We start from the raw sequence: 20,078 nt of genomic DNA on the forward strand, positions 1-20,078 counted from the left end.
AACCTCCACCTCCCGGGCTCAAGCAATTCTCATGCCTCAGCCTCCCAAGTAGACAGGACTACAGGCATGCACCACCATGCCCAGCTAATTTTTTGTATTTTTAGTAGAGACAGAGTTTCACCATGTTGCCCAGGCTGGCCTCAAACTCCTGAGCTCAGGTAATCTGCCAAAGTGCTGGGATTACAGGCAAGAGCCACCGCACCTGGCCTAGAGTCCCCACTTTCAATCATATTTGGAGGAATGTAACTTGCAGGAAGGATTTTATCTATTCTGTTGCACTCCAGACAGTAGAACCAGGCTCAACAGGCCCAAGGAGAGGGACTCTGCCCAATATAATCAAAGAATGGCCCAGCCTCGAAAAAAGCCCCTATGCCATGGCATTAAACTTTCCAATGGTGTAAGTGAGAGAGGAGAAAGGAAGAAGCTGGTCAGGCAGGCAGTTAGGGTGGGTCCTTAGTTGAATTCTTTCAAGCAAAAGAACAGCTTGCAGGCACAGATAAGGAAACTTGCACATGGGGGCTTGCCTAAGACATGCCCACAGCCGCACAGATAAGAAAGGCTACACAGATGACTTGCCCATACATGTCCGCAATGGAAAATTCTGTCCCCTGACACATGTGCAGAGAGGGGGAACAAAGCAACATGCAGTAACTCAAGCTAAGGGCTCACATGTGCACTAAGAGGACAGGGTGGAGCTACCAGAAATTCATGCCTTATGCAAATGAGACACCCAGGCCTCATCCATTTCTTATAAAAGCCTTTGCATTCAACTGTAAAAATGGCAACCCTCTTCCAGGCCCCCACTCTGCACAGGAGAGCTTTCTTCTTTTGCTTGTTAAACTTTTGCTGCAACCTCATCCTTTGTGTCCATGCTCCTTAATTTTCTTAGTTGTGAGACAAAAAACTCCAGGTGATACCGCAGGAGAGTCTGCTACAACAGCTACATTCTGGTGCATTGGTGAGACTGTAACATAAGGATAGGAGAAAGGCTTGAACCACCAAGGGGAGATGTTGCCAAGATATTCAAGCAGCTCATGGAGGAGGGGGCTGGGCCAGTGTTTTCTCAGGTCCCTTGTGGGGGTTCGGAATGGTGGGGGGATGTGGCATTAAACTACACTGAATTGTGTCATAGGGAACAATTCTCCCTCTAATTCCTTTCCGACCCTTCAGATTACTTCCAAAAGAAAGTAATCTTGCAGTTTTCTGCAAGCCTGTCTTTAACATTGCTCTAACTCTTGCTGATAATACTTCCTAATACTTCCTGTTTCAAAAAGAAAGACCACAATATCCAGCTAGAGTTTGATGGCATTATTTTTCTTTTATGCTCACATGTGCACACATGCACACACACACGTGCACATACATATTTCTTCTATTTTGGTGAGTTTTACTGGCTTTCCACTCCCAATTTTGATCTAAAGTTCCCCTTTTACATTCATTTTTGTAAGAAGACTGTGAGTCAATAAAAAAATCATAGTAGAAGATGAATATGTGGCTAGAAATAAATTAATGAAGGTGATATGAAAATAGCCAAAGTCTGGAAACACTGAGATAAAATAATTCTCTGCTTCTAGGCCCACTCCAGGCTGAGAGGTCACAGGGCCACCACATTGCACATAACGGAGCACCATTCACATTGTGGTTTACAGGAACAACATTCCCTGAATCGTGCAGTGCACAGCCTGTGCAGCTGTACACAGCTGCCATGGATATTTTTAGAGTTACAAATATCCCAAACATACGAGGGAAGAGAGATAATCTTCTGGCTGGCTGCCCTGAAATTGGCAGCCAAAGTTTCCCCCTCAAAATTGTGTTATTTTCTGTTCATGATCTTCCTACAGCATCCCCAAGTTCAGGGGACCACCACGCATCCCACACAGCACTGGGTCTCAACCCAACCTCGAGAAGAATGGGAGAAACAGTCCCAGGGCTCTCCTCAGGGGAGACTCACGAACATAATCCCAGCAAGGCTGCAAAAAGATGAACTGCACGTTCAAGTGTAAAGGCAGCAGGCAGACATTCTCAGACACGAACGCCCTTGGAGAATATAGTATCCATGAGCCATTCTTGAAAAAGCTAGCTGACATTGAAATACAGCTCACCAAGGAAGAATAAAATAAGCCCAAGAATGGAAAAATCATAATAAAACCCCACGGTGGGTAAAGAATCTATGTAAACGCATAACCAAAATGAAACAACTAGAGATATTGTAGTTGGAACACCTTGGTGCTGTAAAAATCATATAAGCACCAAAAATCAGGAAGTCAGGGGCAGGAAGAACTGTAGTCACCATGTATTTCTTAGAAGAAACCTAATATCAGAAAGATCTTGTTTAAAGACCGCAGGGACACACTTCTATCCCCTTTCCCTGCAAAACCACAAAGATAATTGTCTCCCCCAAGGTTAAAAGGGCCAGGCAGAAGAGAATGGAGAGTGGAATTCAGGCCTGACACGTGAACACAAAGTGGGCCTCACTTGTCGTGAGGGACACCAGTCCCAATGGCTCTTGAACTCCTGGCCTCAGGCAATTCTCCCACCTCAGCCTCCCAAGTAGCTGGGATTATAGGCGTGCACCACCACACCTGGCTCCAGTAGGCTCTCAGGTCTTAGGAAGTTCCTGTACTGATTAAAACACACACACACACACACACACACACACACACACACACAGAGCCAGGCACAGTGGCTCACACCTGTAATCCTAGCACTGTGGGAGGCCAAGATGGGAGGATTGCTTGAGCCCAGGAGTTTGAGACCAGCCTCGGCAACACAGTGAGGAGACCCCATATCTAAAAAAAGAAAGAACAACTTTTCTTTAAGTAAAAACACACACAAGAAAATCAACTTACTCTCACCCATACCAACCCAGTCCTAAACAGCGCCCTCTCTCTCTCTCTGTCACTCACACTCATTTCTCTCTAGGTCCATTGCCTCAGCCTCTCCTCTGGACTCCTTGCTTCCACACCATCAGCCACAAGAATACTTGTAGAACCCATATCTGAATTCTGCTCAGGAACCTCCAATTGCCTTTAGCTCTCACCAGAATTGTGCCCTCAAACACTTCTGGAAAATGTGGACTCCTAAAGATGCATATTCTCTGTAACCAAACAATTCCATTTCTTGGAACTCATCTTACACATGTGCAAAATTACACAAGGTCAAGATCATTCATTGCAACCTTATTTTAATGGCAAAGGACTGGAAATAACCTAAATTTCCATTAATTAAATAAGAAACATACATTCAACTTATGGAAGGATCATGCCCATTAAAACGAACAAGGCTACTCTCTCTCTCAGAATATAATTATTAATTAATATTCACACAGAATATTAATAGTACATGGAAAAGTGGGGACCTCACTGAAGTTTGAGACCCCCTGCTCAACCAGAATAAGTCTACACAACTCTGCCTGGCCCTTTTGTCTAGTGTGGTCTCTCCACATTCTCCATCAGACGCTCTATTCATTTTCCATTGCTGCTGTAACAAATTAACACAAACAAAACATAATGGCTAAAACAATACAAAATCTTTACCTTATAAATCTTTTTCCTTTTTCTTTTTTATTTTTAGACAGTGTCTCACTCTGTGCAGTGGCTCAATCTTGGCTCACTGCAGCCTCTGCCTCCCAGGCTCAATCAATTCTCCTGCCTCAGCCTCCTGAGTAGCTGGAATTACAGGCATGTGCCACCACGCCAGGCCAATTTTTGTATTTTTTAGTACAGACAGGGTTTCGCCATGTTGGCCAGGCTGGTCTCGAACTTCTGACTTCAGGCGATCCACCCACCTCGGCCTCCCAAAGTGCTGGGATTCCAGGCATGAGCCACCGCGCCTGGCCTTATCTCACAATTCTATAGGTCAGGAGTCCACCATGGTTCTCACTAGGCTAAAATCAAGGTGTAGGCCCAGCCACATCCCCTAGAGGAGGCTCCAGGGAAGATATCATGTCCTTGCCTCTTCTACCTTCTCCTGGATGCCCACATGCCTTGACTCGTGGTTCCCAATATTCGAAACCAGCCATGTGAAATCTCCCTTCTTTCACAGACACACCTCTCCCTCTGCCTACAGCTGGGAAGTGTTCTCCACTTTTTTTTTTTTTTTTGAGACGGAGTCTTGCTCTGTCACCCAGGCTGGAGTGCAGTGGTGCAACCTCGGCTCACTGCAACCTCTGCTCCCTGGATTCAAGCAATTCTCCTGCCTCAGCCTCCCAAGTAGCTGGGATTACAGGTGCCCACCACCATGGTTCTCCACTTTTAAGGACTCATGGAATGAGGTCAGGCCCATTTGGATCCTCCAGGATAACCTCCCATCTCAAAATCCTTAATGTAATCACATCTGAGAAAGTCCCTTTGCACCACGTAAGCTAACACAGTCACGGGTTGGGTTACAAAGTTTGTGATGTGGACATCTTTGCTTGTTTTCTATTGTTGATTTTATTTATTTTTATTGTTATTATTTATTTTTTTTATTTCAGTGCTTTAGGGGTACAAGTGGTTTTTGGTTACATGGATGAATCGTGTAGCGGTGAAGCCTCAGATTTTAGCGCCCCCATTACCCAAGCAGTGTCCATCATGCCCAATATGTAGTTTTTCATCCCTCACTCCCTCCCACCCTCTCCACTTTTTTTTTTTTTTTTTGAGATAGAGTCTCACTCTGCTACCCAGGCTGGAGTGCAGTGGCACGATCTTGGCTCACTGTAACCTCCACCTCCCAGCTTCAAGCAATTCTCCTGACTCGGCCTCCCAAATAGCTGAGATTATAGGCATGCGCCACCACTCCCAGCTTTTTGTATTTTTAGTAGAGATGGGGCTTCACCATGTTGGCCTGGCTGGTCTTGAATTCCTGACCTCAGGTAATCCACCCACCTCGGCCACCCAAAATGCTGGGATTACAGGTGTGAGCCACCACGCCTGGCCCCTCCCCACTTCTGAGTCTTCCATGTCCACCGTACCACTCTATGTGCCTTTGCATACCCATAACTTAGCTCCCATTTATAAGTAAGAACATACAGAGTCTGGTTTTCTATTCCAGAGTTACTTCACTTAGAATAATGGAAAAATATGGGATGCTTCATGAATGTGTGTGTTATCCTTGCACAGAGGCCATGCTAATCTTCTCTGTGTCATTCCAAGTTTAGTGTGTGCGCTGCCAGAGCAAGCACTGATGTGGACATCTCTGGAGTGGGCGACATTATTCTACCTAGCACAGATACCCTATATCCCCAGCTACCAAAGCATTTGTCACAGCTCATCAAACACAAGACCTCCCGCCTGTAATCCCAGCATTTTGGGAGGTCGAGGCAGGAGGATTGCTTGAGGCCAGGAGCTCAAGGGCAGCCTGGGCAACACAGTAAGACCCCATCTCTACAAAAATTTAAAAATTAGCTGGGCATGGTGGCATGAACCTCTAGTCCCAGCTACCCGGGAGGCTGAAGCAGGAGGATCATTTGAGCCCAGTTCAAGGTTGCAGTGAGCTGTGATCGCGCCACTGCCCTCCAGCCTGAGCAACAGCGTGAAACCTTGTTTTTAAAAAATAAATCAATAAATAATTAAAAAAAAAAAAACAACCCAAGGCTTCATGACTCTGGACCAGTCCCTCCACCTGAAATGCTTTCTCATCTGCCCAAATGCTACTCAGACGTTCAAGGCTGAACTCAAAAGCCCCTTCCTCCATGAAGCCCTCTCCGATTTCCCCCAAACAGAGTTAATGACACAGCCAGCACTTTAAAAAAGTCCCTCTATATGACACGTGTCACTTGGCATTTGAATTATATGTTTACTTGTACCTCTCTCAGTAGCCTACAAGCAATTTAAGAGTGAAAACGGACATATTCAACCACACGTCCCCACCATTCATCACAATGCCTGGAGCATAATAGGGTTTAATATTTAATAATCAATGATTGGGTCAGGCGCAGTGGCTCACACCTGTAATCCCAGAACTTTGGGAGGCCAAGGCGGGCAGATCACTTGAGGGCAGGAGTTCAAAACCAGCCTGGCCAACATGGTGAAATCCCATCTTTACTAAAAATACAAAAATTAGTTGTGTGTGGTGGTGCATGCCTGTAATGCCAGCTACTCGGGAGGCTGAGGCACCAGAATCACTTGAACCTGGGAGGCTTCAAGGGTTGCAGTGAGCTGCAACAATAATAATAATAATCACTGATGGAAAGAAGGACCAAATTCTTTCTATTTTACCATGGAGTGCACTATTTAATACATAATCCAAAATACGATTTTATGCATCTGTTGTTATTCCACATCCCTGGCCCATCATGGGAACTCTATAAATATTTGCTGCATAAATAAATTAATACTCATACCTAATATTTATTGAACATTTTCTATATGTCGGCACTTAGCTAAGCTCTTATAAGCTCTGCCTCCCTAACTTAATTCTTCACAATACCTCTCAAGGGAGTACTACTGTATTTGTTTGGGTAGTTAATACTAGCTGCTGTTACAAACACCTCAAAATCTTAAAGGTTCTTTCTTAGCTGCTTCTCCTGAATGACTCATATCCATGCAGTGAATCAGGGATCCAGGCTCCTTTTATGGTGTAGCTGCACCACAGATGAGGGAGAGAAAGTAGAGGGAGGACACACAGTATATTTGTCCACCTCAGCCCACCACTTCCACTCATATCCCATTGGCCAGACTAGTCACATGGCCATTCCAAGTGCAAAGGACGCTGGGAAATGCAGAGAAACTCGAGGCTTCTGATAAGCATAGAGTCACAGCTGCAATCATCATCTTCCTCATCATACAGTGGAAGAAACAGAGGTTCAGAGGAGTGGAGACACGGCTCAAGTCCTTTTAGCTACTGTGTGTAAGAGATGAGTTCAACCTCAGATCTGTCTGCTGCATAGACCCAGCCCTTAACCATTACTTGCTCCCATGTGACATTCTGTGCGCTCAAAAGTTAGGCCACAGCAGGGCGCAGTGGCTCATGCCTATAATCCCAGCACTTTGGGAGGCCAAGCTGGGAGGATCGCTTGAGCCCAGGGTTCTGAGACCAGCCTGGGCAACATAGTGAGATCTCATCTCTACCAAATAATGCTAAAAATAATAAAAGTAAAAATAAAAAGTTAGGCCACCTCAGAGAGTAAAGCCTAGGACCTTGCTGCATGGCGAGAAGGACTCCATCCTGGGATGGGACATTTCCTCTGGACAATCCCCCAGCAGATAATCCACGAAGAGCTAATCAGGAGTTGACTGGATCTTGCATTTTACTATCTATTTGCTTAGTCCTGCCAGAATCCATTTATTCATAAGCATCTAAACGATGACATGAGGCAGATGTTACGTGCTGATTTTCCCCTCCGGACTGGTGCAAGAGGGGAAATGAAATCTATTTTTTTAAGTGAGCACCAGATGAAGCTTGAACAAAACCAATACCTCTTGCCGGACAAGCAGCTCTCTAAGCTTCCCACAGACACTCTCAGAGTGTCATTTCTGGGGTTTATTTGGCAGTTGTTTACTGTCTGGAAAGAAATACTGCTCCTTCCTGGATACATCTCTCCTCTCCTCCTCCTACAACCTTCCCCCAACAGTGTTAGCCCTTTGACCTTGTAGTTTAAAATTGTAATAAAAAATTTCCCCTTGACCCCCCATTGCTTTGCCAGGAACCAATCCAGAGTCAACGCCCTCTTTCCAAACCCCACCATTCTCCTTGCCTGTTCCTCATCTTCTAGCGTCAGCATCTCCACACTGAGACAATTGTAATTACAAGTCAATTCTCAATTATTCAGGGCTGATTATTCAGGGAGTGGATTGCTCAGGCTTTCTGCTTCCCCCTCCCTCTGTGGGCTTCGTTCTACTCATTAGCAGCTCCACCAGCAGACAAGAAAGGAAAAGAAAAGTTTGCTGAACTCCCATCGCTCAAAACCACTGGCTGGTTAGCCATTTCTGTTTGGCCAGGGAGGCAACTGGGATCCTGGACTTTATCTGTCCATGCTGCTTCTTCCCCAATTCACATAGATAGTGCAGAATTGCCATCATTTTTCCAGGAAAGGGAGGAGAGGTACAGCCAACGCCAGCCTGGGTCTTTCAACCCCAGGGCTGCTCCCACCAGCCTGTGACGTCTGTGTGCTTGACAACAGCGTGTGCCCACGTGGAAGTGTATGCGTGAGTGTGCACAAGACACACAGTGTTGTCAGCTACAGCGTACAGCTTGATGGCAGGGGCTGTCTCTTTACAGCATGAAATATGTCAAGGGACCATTGTGTGATGGCACATCTAACAAATACAATGAATTTTCAAAAACAAATCAGAGAGAGGCAGACGAAAGGCAGTTCACCCACACATGAAATCGTCTCCTCCACCAGCTTACCCAAAACAGGGCTTGTTTTTAGACCAGAGGCCCTCTCCCAGGTCAAAGCCTCTGATCTTGGGGGATGTGAATCATAGCCCCTTACTGAAGGGCTGTAGGACAAACAGGGTTCCTCCTGGAAAGATCATTTTGTGTCCCTCTAGAGAAAGAACAGACACTGGCCCAGTGGATAGAGTATGTATCAGCCCAGAAGGGGGCCCAAGGTTGGCCCAGGCAGAACTGAGTCACCTCTGCTACGATGACCACTTCGTGCAGCCTGGCAGCCTGGTCTCCACCCGCTGCTTGGCAACCTTCAAACTATCATCTACAAGGGCAGAGCAGCCTATGTATAGGCAAGAATGGGGTTCCTGTGTGGGAAGAACGAGATGGGGCTTTTAACTCTCTTCCAGCAAACCTGGCCAAACTCCTGGCAGTCTAACTCTGGGCCATCTTGCCTCATTTTTGCATTCAATCAACAAATACTCATTAAGCACCTACTACGCGCCAGGCTGTGTTGGAAGCACTGAGGATTCAGTGGTGTGCGAGACGTGATGTTTTCATTCCAGCAGGAGAAACAGATGTAAACAAGTCAACAAATAAATAAACAACAGATGGTGATATGTGCCCTGAATAAAATAAAACAGGATGCTGTGACGGAATAACAGGGCGAGCGAGGCTTCTCTGATGGGCTGACCAGGGCCTTTTCTACAAGAGAGAACATTTCCAGCTCAAACCTGATGACGACGAGCTGGCCATGTAAAGATCCAGGGGGTGGCCAGACACTGTGGCTCACGCCTATAATCTCAGCACTATGGGAGACCAACACGAGAGGACCGCTTGAGCCCAGGAGTTCAAGACTAGCCTGGGCAACGTGGCAAGATCCCATCTCTACAAAAATGTTAAAAATTAGCCAAGCATGATGACATATGCCTGTAGTCCCAGCTACTCAGGAGGCTAAGGCAGGGGGATGGCTTGAGCCCAGGAGGTGGGGGCTGGAGTGAGCTGTATTTGCAGTGTACCACTGCACTCTAGCCTGTGACAGAGCAAGATCATGTCTCAAAACAAATTAAAAAGAAAAAAAGAGGCCAGGCGCGGTGGCTCACGCCTGTAATCCCAGCACTTTGGGAGGCCGAGGCGGGAGGACCAGAAGGTCAGGAGATCAAGACCATCCTGGCTAACACGGTGAAACCCCGTCTCTACTAAAAATACAAAAAAAAAAAAAAAAAAATTAGCCAGGAGTGGTGGCGGGCGCCTGTAGTCCCAGCTACTCGGGAAGCTGAGGCAGGAGAATGGCATGAACCTGGGAGGCGGAGCTTGCAGTGAGCCCAGATGCACCACTGCACTCCAGCCTGGGTGACAGAGCGAGACTCCGTCTCAGAAAAGAAAGAAAGAAAGAAAGTAAGAAAAACAAAAAAAGATCCAGGGGGAGAGCATCCCAGGCAAAAGGCACAGCAAGTCCAAAGGCCCTGGGGCAGGAATGAACTTGGAGTGCTGGAGAAACAGCAAAGAGGCTGTTGTGAGCGAGTCCTGGGGCAATGGGAGAGGCCAGGGCCAGATTGCTCAGCCTCGTGCTGGGGCAGCCTTAAGGAGAAATGCTGCAGCTCTGGGAAGCCACTGAGGGCACCAAGCAGACGAGCACTGTGATCTGATTTGCATTCTTAAAAGCGCTATCTGGAGGCTGAGTGGCTGCAAAAGACAGAACCCACTCACAGGAGCTTGAGAATGGTTGCTTGTTAACACAGAAGGATACACGGGCATCTCGCTGAACCCAGCAGCAGGGACTGCAGGAGACGGGAGCCATGGGAGCTGGGCAACCTCTCTCTGGCTGTCTCAGCCCCTCTCTGCTCCTCTGAACACATGCCTGCCTCCCTCAAACATTCCACCCCTTGACCCTGTGACCAGCCCTACAGAAGCCAACCCACCTCCCAGAGTCCTCCAAACACCCAGGACAGAGGAGCCAATTGGCCCAGCTCAGGTCACATGTCCAGCTCTAGTGGCCAATCAGCATGGCCGGGTAAATCATGGCTTTGCAGGAAAACGTGGTTGCCAGCATGGCCGTGACTGATGTTGGGGAAGCTCCCACAGGAGAAGAACTGGGCCGGACAGGTCTCTCCAAAGTGTCCGTTCCCCAGTGTTTCCCAGAATTCCCTCTGGCAGCCTTCCCTGATTTCCTCCATCCTGTCTCTATCTCAATCCCCACCCCCAACCCAACCAGGGGCCAGGGCTGGCCAGACCACAGGGTTCCTCCGACCTTAGGGAGTTGGGAGTTTCCCACTCAGGGCAACGTGGACCCCAGAAGCAGGGGCAACAAAGGGAAAAAGTCAAACCCAGAAAGATGGAGGCTGGGATTTGGAGGGCAGGAAGACTGCTCTGAAAAGCTTGAAGCCAGGAACCAGGAGCAGAAAAAGAAGAGTCAGTGTGGCAGGATGACACGGGCGGCACAGCTGCTGGTGCCCACTGTGAGTGTCACGCACCAGGCCAGGCCTGGTGGGGCTGCTGGGCTGACGGCCACTCAGCCCGAGGCGCCTGTGTGCACAGCAGGGTGGAGGGGGCAGGAGAGAGCCCACAGGGTGGTGAGTGGGGGCTGAGTTTGGCTCCTCCTGCAGCTCAGAGGCCTCCGCTCTCAGAGAGGGTAGCTCTCTGCCCACTCTCCTCAGTGCCGGCTGCTCCCTTGCCGCCAAGGCCCCAAGAACAGCCGGTGTGGGCATCCAGGGATGCTGGCATCTGGGCCTTGGCCTATCCACAGTTTAATTGCAAAGGGGTGTCCTGGGAGGAACAGTGGCTGGAGCGGGATGAGGGAGCTGAGAGGAAGGAGGTGAGGGACTTCCTGTCTCAATAGGAGCTGAGGGCCAGAAGGAGAGAAGGACAGAAATCCAGAGAGCCAGAAGCAGTGGGAGAGAGAAGCGGAGAGTGAGTGAGGAAAAAAAAAAAAAAAAAAAAAAAAAAAGGAGGCGGGGCAGGATAGCTTACACTTATAATCCTAGGGCTTTGGGAGGCCAAGGCAGGAGGGTTGCTTGAGGTCATGAGTTTGAGACCAGCCAGGGCAACAGAATGAGACCCCATCTCTACAAAAAACACAAAAATTTACCAAGCAAAGTGGTGCGTGCCTGTAATCCCAATTACTCAGGAGGCTGGGGCAGGAAGTTTGCTTAAACCCAGGAGGTGGAAGCCGCAGTGAGCTATGATTGCGCCCCTGCTCTCCAACCTGGGCAACAGAGCAAGACCCTGTCTCAAAATAAATAAACAAATAAAAGATAGAGAAAAAAAAATCAGAACAGAGTAAATCAGAGACAAAGAGACCAAAATGGAGAGAGATGGAGGCAGACGTGACAACAAAAACAGCCAGAGAGCCAAAGACTGAGGACTGCCTGGGCTCGAACCCAGCTGCCACAACTGATGACAAGTTACACTTATTAGTCCACTAGGACTGCCATAAAAAGCACCACAGATAGGTGGCCTGAACACCAGACAGTTCCTATCTCACAGCTCTGAAGGCTGGAGGGCCAAAATTAAGAGGTTGGTAGGGCTGATTCCTTCTGAGGGCTGTGGGGGAAGGATCTGCTTCCGGCCTCTCTCCTTTTTTTTTGAGATGGAGTTTTGCTCTTGTTGCCCAGGCTGGAGTGCAATGGTGCGATCTCAGCTCACCGCAACCTCCACCTCCTGGGTTCAAGCGATTCTCCTGCCTCAGCCTCCCAAGTAGCTGGGATTACAGGCATGCACCACCATGCCCGGCTAATTTTGTATTTATAGTAGAGACAGGGGTTCCACCATGTTGGTCAGCTTGGTCTCGAATTCCTGACCTCAAGTGATCTGCCCTCCTCTGCCTCCCAAAGTGGTGGGATTACAGCCCAGCCTGTCTCCCTGACTTGTAGATGCCACCTTCCCATCCACATGGCATTCTCCCTGTAAGGGTTTGTATTTCTGCATTTCCCCATTTTAGGAGGCATCCTCCATATTGGATTAGGGCTCACCCAAAGGACTTCATTTTAACTTGATTATGTCTATAAAAACGTTCGCTCCAAATAAGGTCACATTCTGAGGTACTGGGGGTTAGGAGTTCAACGTATGAATGGTGGGGGGGAGGGGCATAATTCAACCTGTCACATTCCTTAACCTCTCTGTGCCTCAGTTTCCTCTGTGCCTCAGTTTCCTATTCCTAAAATAGGCATAATAATAGTACCTTCCTCAGTGGTGATTCTGAGGAGCCAGGCATAGAGCCCGGCAGATAATTAAGGCTTAATAAGTGTTAATTACATTGTCATTGTTTTGTTATTATTGGGTGCATTTCGGCAGAATAACAGCCCCCTAAAACGTCCACGCTTTGATCTTTGGAAGCTGTAAATATGTTACTTTACAAAACAGAAGGGACTTTGCAGGTGTAATTAGGTTGTAGCCCCTGAAATGGGGAGATGATCCGTTATCCAAGTTGACCCAATGTCATCATGAGCCCATAATAGCGGAGAACCTTCCCCAGCTGCAGGAAGAGAGGGAGAAGCCAGGTGAGAAAAATTCAGCCCGCTGTTGCTGGCTCTGAAGATGGAGAAGACGGGGTGGGGGGTCCCCAGCCAAGGAACAGGGTGACCTCTAGAAGCCAAGAACAGCCCTTCGTTTACAGCCAGCAAGAAAGCAGGGACCTCTGTCCTACCATCTGGAGGAACTGAATTCTGCCAACAATCAGAATAAGCAAAAAATGCATTCACCCCTAGAGCCTCCGGAACAAGGCACAGCCTGCCAACACCTTGATTGTATTTTATTTATTTATTTATGTATTTATTTAAGACAGAGTCTCGCTCTGTCACCCAGGCTAGAGTGCAGAGGCGTGATCTCAGCTCACTGCAACCTCTGCCTCCCGGGTTCAAGGGATTCTTGTGCCTCAGCCTCCCGAGTGACTGTGACTACAGGCACGCACCACCATGCCTGGCTAATTTTTGTATTTTTGGTAGAGATGGGGTTTCACCATGTTGGCCAGGCTGGTCTCAAACTCCTTGCCTCAAGTGATCTGCCCACCTCGGCCTCCCAAAGTGCTGGGATTACAGGCATGAGCCACCGCACCTGCCCCATGTCACCTTGATTTTAGGTGGGTGAGACTGTCCTGGATTCCGGCCTGCAGAACTGTAAGATAATATATGTATGCTGTTTTAAGCCACTAAGTTTGTGGGGTCATTTATTCCAGCACCCACAGAAAACTAATACATTCTGAAAATGCCAGGCAAATGGGAGTGGGTGATCTGGTCGACCAAGCCCTCCGGTGGGAGACCAGGTGGACACCAGTGCACCCTAGGGGTAGTGAGCCACCCTAGCAACCATGAAGAGGCCGGCCCACCTGGAGGACCCCTCGGGAACAGGAGTGGGACCCACACACTGGCCTTTGCAGCTGGCACAGCATCTAAAAGCAAACACAAAAAGCCAGGGGTTATCTGCGCCTGGTCAGGGAGACACTGAGAGCCCCCAGGGAGATAAGGGAGCCCCAGGCCCCACCCATAGACCCCTCCACCACTCCAGAGGGGACCCTGACTGTCAGAGACTGAGTAATGCCCCCACCACGAAGTCCACGTCCTAATCCTCGGAATCTGTGATATCTTACTTTACATGACAAAAGGGACTCTGCTGGGTGATGAAGATAAGGATCGAGAGCTGGGGAGATTAGCCGGGATTATCCAGGTGGGTCCGAAGTAATCACCAGGGTCCATATAAGAGAGAAGCCAGAGAATCAAAAAAAGATGATATGATGGTACAAAACCAAAGGTTAGAGTGACGGGCTTTGAAGATGCAGGAGATACAAGACAAGGAGTATAACCGGCATCTAGAGACCGGAAAAGGCAAGGAAACCTCCTCCCTGAAGCCCCCAGGAGTGCAGCCCTGTGGATGCCTTCATTTTAGACTCCTGTCCTCCAGAACTGTGGGAGAATAAATGTGCATGTGTGTGTGGTTGGTTGGTTGGTTGGTTGGTTGGTTGGTTGGTTGGTTGGTTGGTTTTGAGACAGGATCTTGCTCTGTCACCCAGGCTGGAGTGCAGCGGTGCCATCACAGGTCACTGCCACCTCAATCCCCCGGGCTCAGGTGATTCTGCCACCTCAACCTCCTGAGTGTCTGGGACCACAGGTGTGCACCACCCCACCCAGCTAATTTTTTTAAATTATCTGTAGAGATGGGGGTCCTCCTATGTTGCCCAGGCTGGTCTCAAACTCCTGGGCTCAAGTGATCCACCCACTTCAGCCTCCCAAAGTGCTGGGATGACAGGCTTGAGCCACCACGCCCAGGCTAAATTTGTGTTGTTTTAAGCCACTGAGTTTGTGGTAATCTGAGGACCCTGGTGTATGACAGATGCAACTGACAGCAATAACAACTTAAGCATACCCTGTATGGCAGACACACCTGACTTAAGAAATGAGGATTGCCAGACCAAGAGTGTTAAGTGAAAGTACTGTAGAAACTGCACACATTTTACAAGCCGTTGTTCTTCTGTCCAGCCCATCGCCACTGGAGCACCCTGTAGCTAAGTTCCCCCAAATAAACTGTATGGTTTTTGTTTGTTTTTGTTTTTTTAGAGATTGAGTCTCTTGTCACCCAGGCTGGAGTGCAGTGGCGTGATCTCCGCTCACTGCAACCTCTGCCTTCCGGGTTCAAGCGATTCTCCTGCCTCAGCCTCCCGAGTAGCTGGGACTACAGGTGTGCACCACCACACACGGCTAATTTTTGTATTTTTGGTAGAGACAGGGTTTCACCGTGTTGGCCAGGCTGGTCTCAAATTCCTGACCTCAGGTGATCCACCCGCCTTGGCCTCCCAAAGTGTTGGGATTACAGGCATAAGCCACCACGCCTGGCAAAACTCTATGTTTAGTTTGCTGGCTCCAGGTCTCTTCCTTGGCCTCTTGAACCTTGTGCCATCCCTCCTGAAGTTAAGAGGGGTCCAGCATGACACCTGGCCAAGGCTGCCTCCATCATCAGCCACTGCTGCCCCTTGTCTAGACCATTGCAGCAGCCTCCTCATGGCCTCCCTGCCTCCCCTCTCACTCCCTTCCATCTGTTCCAACCCAGGCACCAGGGAGGTCTTCTAGAAAAGTACATCAGATTGCATCACCTCCCTTCCTGCCCACCAAGGACTTCTCATCACACTTAGAATGAAACCGAAGTCCTCACAGTGGCCGGCAGGGCCCTAGCCCAGTGGCTCTTGGCCCTCGCTGCACATTTGAGTTACCTGAGGGGCTTTTAGAAAGAAGCAATGTCCAGAAAGTGGGGTGCAGTTGTCAGAACTTTTTTGTTTGTTTGTTTTGAGACAGAGTCTCGATTTGTCACCCAGGCTGGAGTACAGTGGTGGGATTTCGGCCCACTGCAACCTCTGCCTCCCAGGTTAAAGCAATTCTCCTGCCTCAGCCTCCAGAGTAGCTGGGATTACAGTTACCCGCCACCACGCCTGGCTAATTTTTGTATTTTTAGTAGAGACAGGGTTTCGTCATGTTGTCCAGTCTGGTCTTGAACTCCTGACCCCAAGTGATCCGCCCGCCTTGGCCTCCCAAAGTACTAGGATTACAGGAGTAAGCCACGGTGCTTGGCCACATCAGTACTGTTTTAACTGCCCAGTTCTGAGCACAGGTGCCCCATATGAGATGCCTGTTCTCCTCCCTGCTCTTTCCCCGACCTTCTCCCTCAATCATTGTGCTCCAGATCCTGTGGCTTCCTCGCAGCTCGCTGCACACACCAAACACTGTCCAGGCTCAGACATTGCACCTGCTTGCTCTGTCACCCCAGACACCTTTGGAGCTTGTGCCCTCAAAGTGGCCTTCCTGACCCCCCATTATAAAATAGCACCCCTGCCCCCCCTGCATGCCGTTACCCCAGACCCTGATGGATTTGTCTCAGTGACACTCAGCCTGCCTGTGGGAACACATGCATTTGTGTGTGTGCTCACCTGATTCCTCACTGGACCATCAGTTCCACGAGGGCAGGGTCCCTGTATCACTCACCACTGATTACCGAGTATCTGGTGCCTAGCACAGGGCGCGGGCTTATTACCTATTTGGTGAATGAGTAAATGCGTGCTTTGTCATTACCCCCGTCTCTGGCCCTACCAGGCAAGGCTCACCATGGAAGCAAACTCAGGACCAAACTCCAGCAAACAGGCTTCCATGAGGCAGGGATGCAGTGGAAACGGCACTGGCCTTGGGTCAGCAAGCCTAGAACGGAGTCCCACAGTGGGTGACCCTGAGGGAGTCACTGCCTCTCTCTGAGTCTCAGTTTCCTCATCTGTAAAATGGGGATTATGACTTAACTGCTTCAGCCCACTTCACAGCTGTTAGCCACATAACAAGTGAAGAAACTGTCTTATCTTAGCTGCTGGCACCAGAATTCCTCTTGAGGACAGAAATGACTTTGTGGAGAAAAATGTTTTGACAAGAGCTTCAGTGCAGAAGGCAAGTGCCCCAATGTCCTCATGCACACACACACACCCGCAAAACACGCACACACATGCTTGCAAGGTTGTATATCGGCTGCCAACAGGAAAGGCTTCAGGGGAGAGGGAAGCAGCTTTGCACGCATGAGGAAGAGACACCGGGAACTCCTTGGGAAATCAGGTAGAAGGAAGAGGGGCCAGGCGGATGCCAGATGCACCGTGTCACCTGCACTGTGCAATGGAACCTCCCACGGATCTTCAGTAAAGTCAGCAAAATCCTCAGACGCTCTTTGAGAGGGATTTGTCTCTATGGAAACCCAAGAAGGGGCAGCATCTTATCTTGACACTACCCCATTCAGGAGGGAGTCAACCACCAGAAACCCAGACCCCAAATGCAGAGGCAGGTTAGGGTTAGCGGAAGGCTTGGACCCTAGAGACAGCATGCACTGTGGGGGGATTTTGCTAAAAGGTACCTAGAGGCCCCCTCTGATTGCTGCAGGTCAGAAAGAAAATATTGGGTTGGACTAATACGGGAGAGCTATCTGCAGACCAAAAAAGTGCTGTTCAATCTGGAGGTGCCACCGTGCCAAGGCCATTTCCAGCCTGCAGGGACCTTCAATCTCCATGAGACCTGCACCCACTGGAAGCAAACTTCTTTGCTCCCCAGCTCCAGTAAACTCATTCACATCTGCCTCTGACAGGAGAAGCCATCCATCCCTCCTCCTGCCTGATGGAGTCTCCGTGATGGAAGCCAGGGGTCAGGAATAATGGATAAAGATGGCACCAAACATCCCTCCACCGGAAATCATTCCTTGGCAACTGGTGCCCAGCAGGAGTGGGGAGCGTGTCATCTAGAACTCCCACAGGACGGTGATTGCAAAATTCAAATGCAGCCGCCCGCAACTGCCTCTGTCAGGAAGTTTGATCAGCATCCTGAGTTACATGATGTCTCCCCTGTGCCAGCCTCAGCCTTTTCTAGGGTGGTCAAGCAGGCCTGGGAGCCTGAGGGTAGAGCTGAGGAGGGGCTCTGACGGGTCGTCGGGGCTCTGCCGGGCAGGCTGCACTCCTCGGATGCCCCTAAGAGCTCCCAGGAGAATGAAAGGCAGCCCTGTACACACGCCCAGAGGGCTGTTTAGAAAAGAACCTCACCCTGATTTCCAACAAGGTTTCCCCTGGAGAGTCTATGAGTTTTAGAGGCAGAGGCAGTTGTTGGAACTGTGTTCACCAGGATGAAGGAAGAAAGGAAGGGATGTTCTCAGCAAAGAGCCTGGGCCTGGCCTGGTCCTTGCCAGTCCTGCCTCATGACAGCCGCCACTGCCCGAGCGGGCTTCCCAGCCCAGCCACCTGCAGGACATCCTCCACCCTGGGTTGGGGGCTGTGAGCTCACATGCTTTGGGGACTACAGGGTCATGAAACTGAGCAAAGGGGCTGGTGTAAGAGGATTGAGCAATGGACACACTGCCTCGGCGGTCAGGGACAAAAGGGAGCGTGAGGACCGTGATGAACTGGAGCACATGGGCCCATCCGAAAGAGGCAGACATGGTCCAGATCGAGTCAGTCGTGGCCATGTGTGGCCCAGTCCTGCTAGATCCTTCCTGTCATCCAAGAGAAGTCAGAACCCTGGTTTTTGGGTGGAGTCACCTGATGTTTCAAGTTTGAAGTGAGAGAGACTGCTCTTTGGCCCCAATGTCCATCTGCCTCCTCCTTCTGTGCCTTCACGGCCATCAAGGACCATGTGGACCAGGGCAGTGCCTTGGGATGGCAGAGCAACTGTCTAGAGGGATTCTGGGCCCCTGAAGTAGAGCTGAGATGCCTGATTCGTTCAGACTTTCATGTGACAGAGGACAGAAAGCTTCTATTTCGCTTAAGCCGCTGTAATTTTGGGTATTTGGCTCAGCAGTTGGACTTAACTCCTAACTAATGCAGTTTGCCACAGATTCCATTTTCAGATTCCCAGTGAGCCCAGCCAACTCTGCCAGCCAGCAGCCGTCAGCTTGCAACCCTGACCTAGGAGGACGTTCTAAACAGAACCCACCAGATCATGTCACTCCCCTGCTTACGAACTCTGAGAGCTCCCCTCAGCTCAACTAAGTCCAAACTCCCTGACACCCCCAAGCAGGGGCTTCACAACCAGCTCTGCTCTGGTCTCAGATTTCATACTCCCACGCAGTCGCTACAGCTGCTCCAAATGCCCCACGGTTTCTGAGCCCCCAAGGTCACTGCTTCCTCCAGGCAGCCACCCCTCCCCTAGGCTGAGTCAGTCACGCCCCCCTCTGCCCTCCCACCACCCCTTAAACACAGCCTATTAATACCCTGTTATGGCACACATCATGTGGTATTCTAATTGCATTAGCCTGTGAAAGCAGCAGCTCTGGAGGCAGCCCAAAATCCCAATGCTGAAACTCACTTGCTGTGTGATCTTAGGCCAGTCACTCAACCTCTCTGAGCCTCCATTTTCTCATCCGTGGTGAACCGGTGACAATATTGATTAAATATTTAACATGTGTAGACAGAATGTCTATTGGGCCAGGCAGTCTGCTAGGCACTGAACACACAAAACTGTACCTGTCATCATAGAGCTGACAAACTTAGAGTGCAGATTGACCTGAAATGAAATTTTATACAAAAAAAAAAAAGATACTTCTGGCTGGGCATGGTGGCTCATGCCTGTAATCCCAGTGCTTTGGGAAGCCAAGATAGAAGGATCACTCAAGGCCAAGAGTTCCAGGCCAGCCTCAGCTACACAGCAAGACCGTGTCTCTATGAAAAAATTTTTAAAATAAATTAAAATTATCGAGGGTGGCAGCATGCATCTGTAGTCCCAGCTACTCGGGAAGCTGAGGTGGGAGGATCACTTGAGCCCAAGAGTTCAAGGCTGCAGTGAGTTATGATCATGCCACTGTACTCCAGCCTGGGCAACAGAGCAAGACCTCTCAAAAAAAAAAAAAAGTTACTTCAATGCAATTTATAAAACCTACAAGTGCCCAGGTGCAGTGGCTGACACCTGTAATCCCATCACTTTGGGAGGCCAAAGTGGGTGGATCACCTGTGGTCAGGAGTTTGAGACCAGCCTGACCAACATGGTGAAACCCTCTCTCTACTAAATACAAAAAATTAGCCGTGCATGGTGGCATATGCCTGTAATCCCAGTTACTTGGGAGGCCGAGGCAAGAGAATCGCTTGAACCCAGGAGGTGGAGGTTGCAGTGAGCTGAGATTTCACCATTGCACTCCAGCCTGGGCCACAAGAGCAAAACTCTGACTCAAAAAAAAAAAAAAAAAAAAAACTTACAAGGGAGAAATATAATACACATGTGGATAATGGAGAGATCCAACCTAGTCTGGGAGAGGTAACATTTATGGAGAGTTATACAGTA

The 20,078-nt window shown here is 49.3% G+C and overlaps 1 protein-coding gene and 1 non-coding gene across 3 annotated transcripts in view; both read right to left on the reverse strand.

Annotated features, from left to right (window-relative positions):
* The window catches only part of GSG1L (GSG1 like), a 278,648-nt gene that overhangs the window by 208,069 nt on the left and 50,501 nt on the right, over positions 1-20,078 (reverse strand). The gene's annotated exons all lie outside the window — the stretch shown is intronic.
* LOC115931186 (U6 spliceosomal RNA) lies at positions 5,055-5,161 on the reverse strand. Its single transcript, XR_004067727.1, has one exon. It is a non-coding gene; the product is annotated as a U6 spliceosomal RNA (small nuclear RNA).

Source organism: Gorilla gorilla, chromosome 18 (assembly GCF_029281585.2).
Source record: "Gorilla gorilla gorilla isolate KB3781 chromosome 18, NHGRI_mGorGor1-v2.1_pri, whole genome shotgun sequence".
In the NCBI taxonomy this organism is placed as follows: domain Eukaryota; kingdom Metazoa; phylum Chordata; class Mammalia; order Primates; family Hominidae; genus Gorilla; species Gorilla gorilla.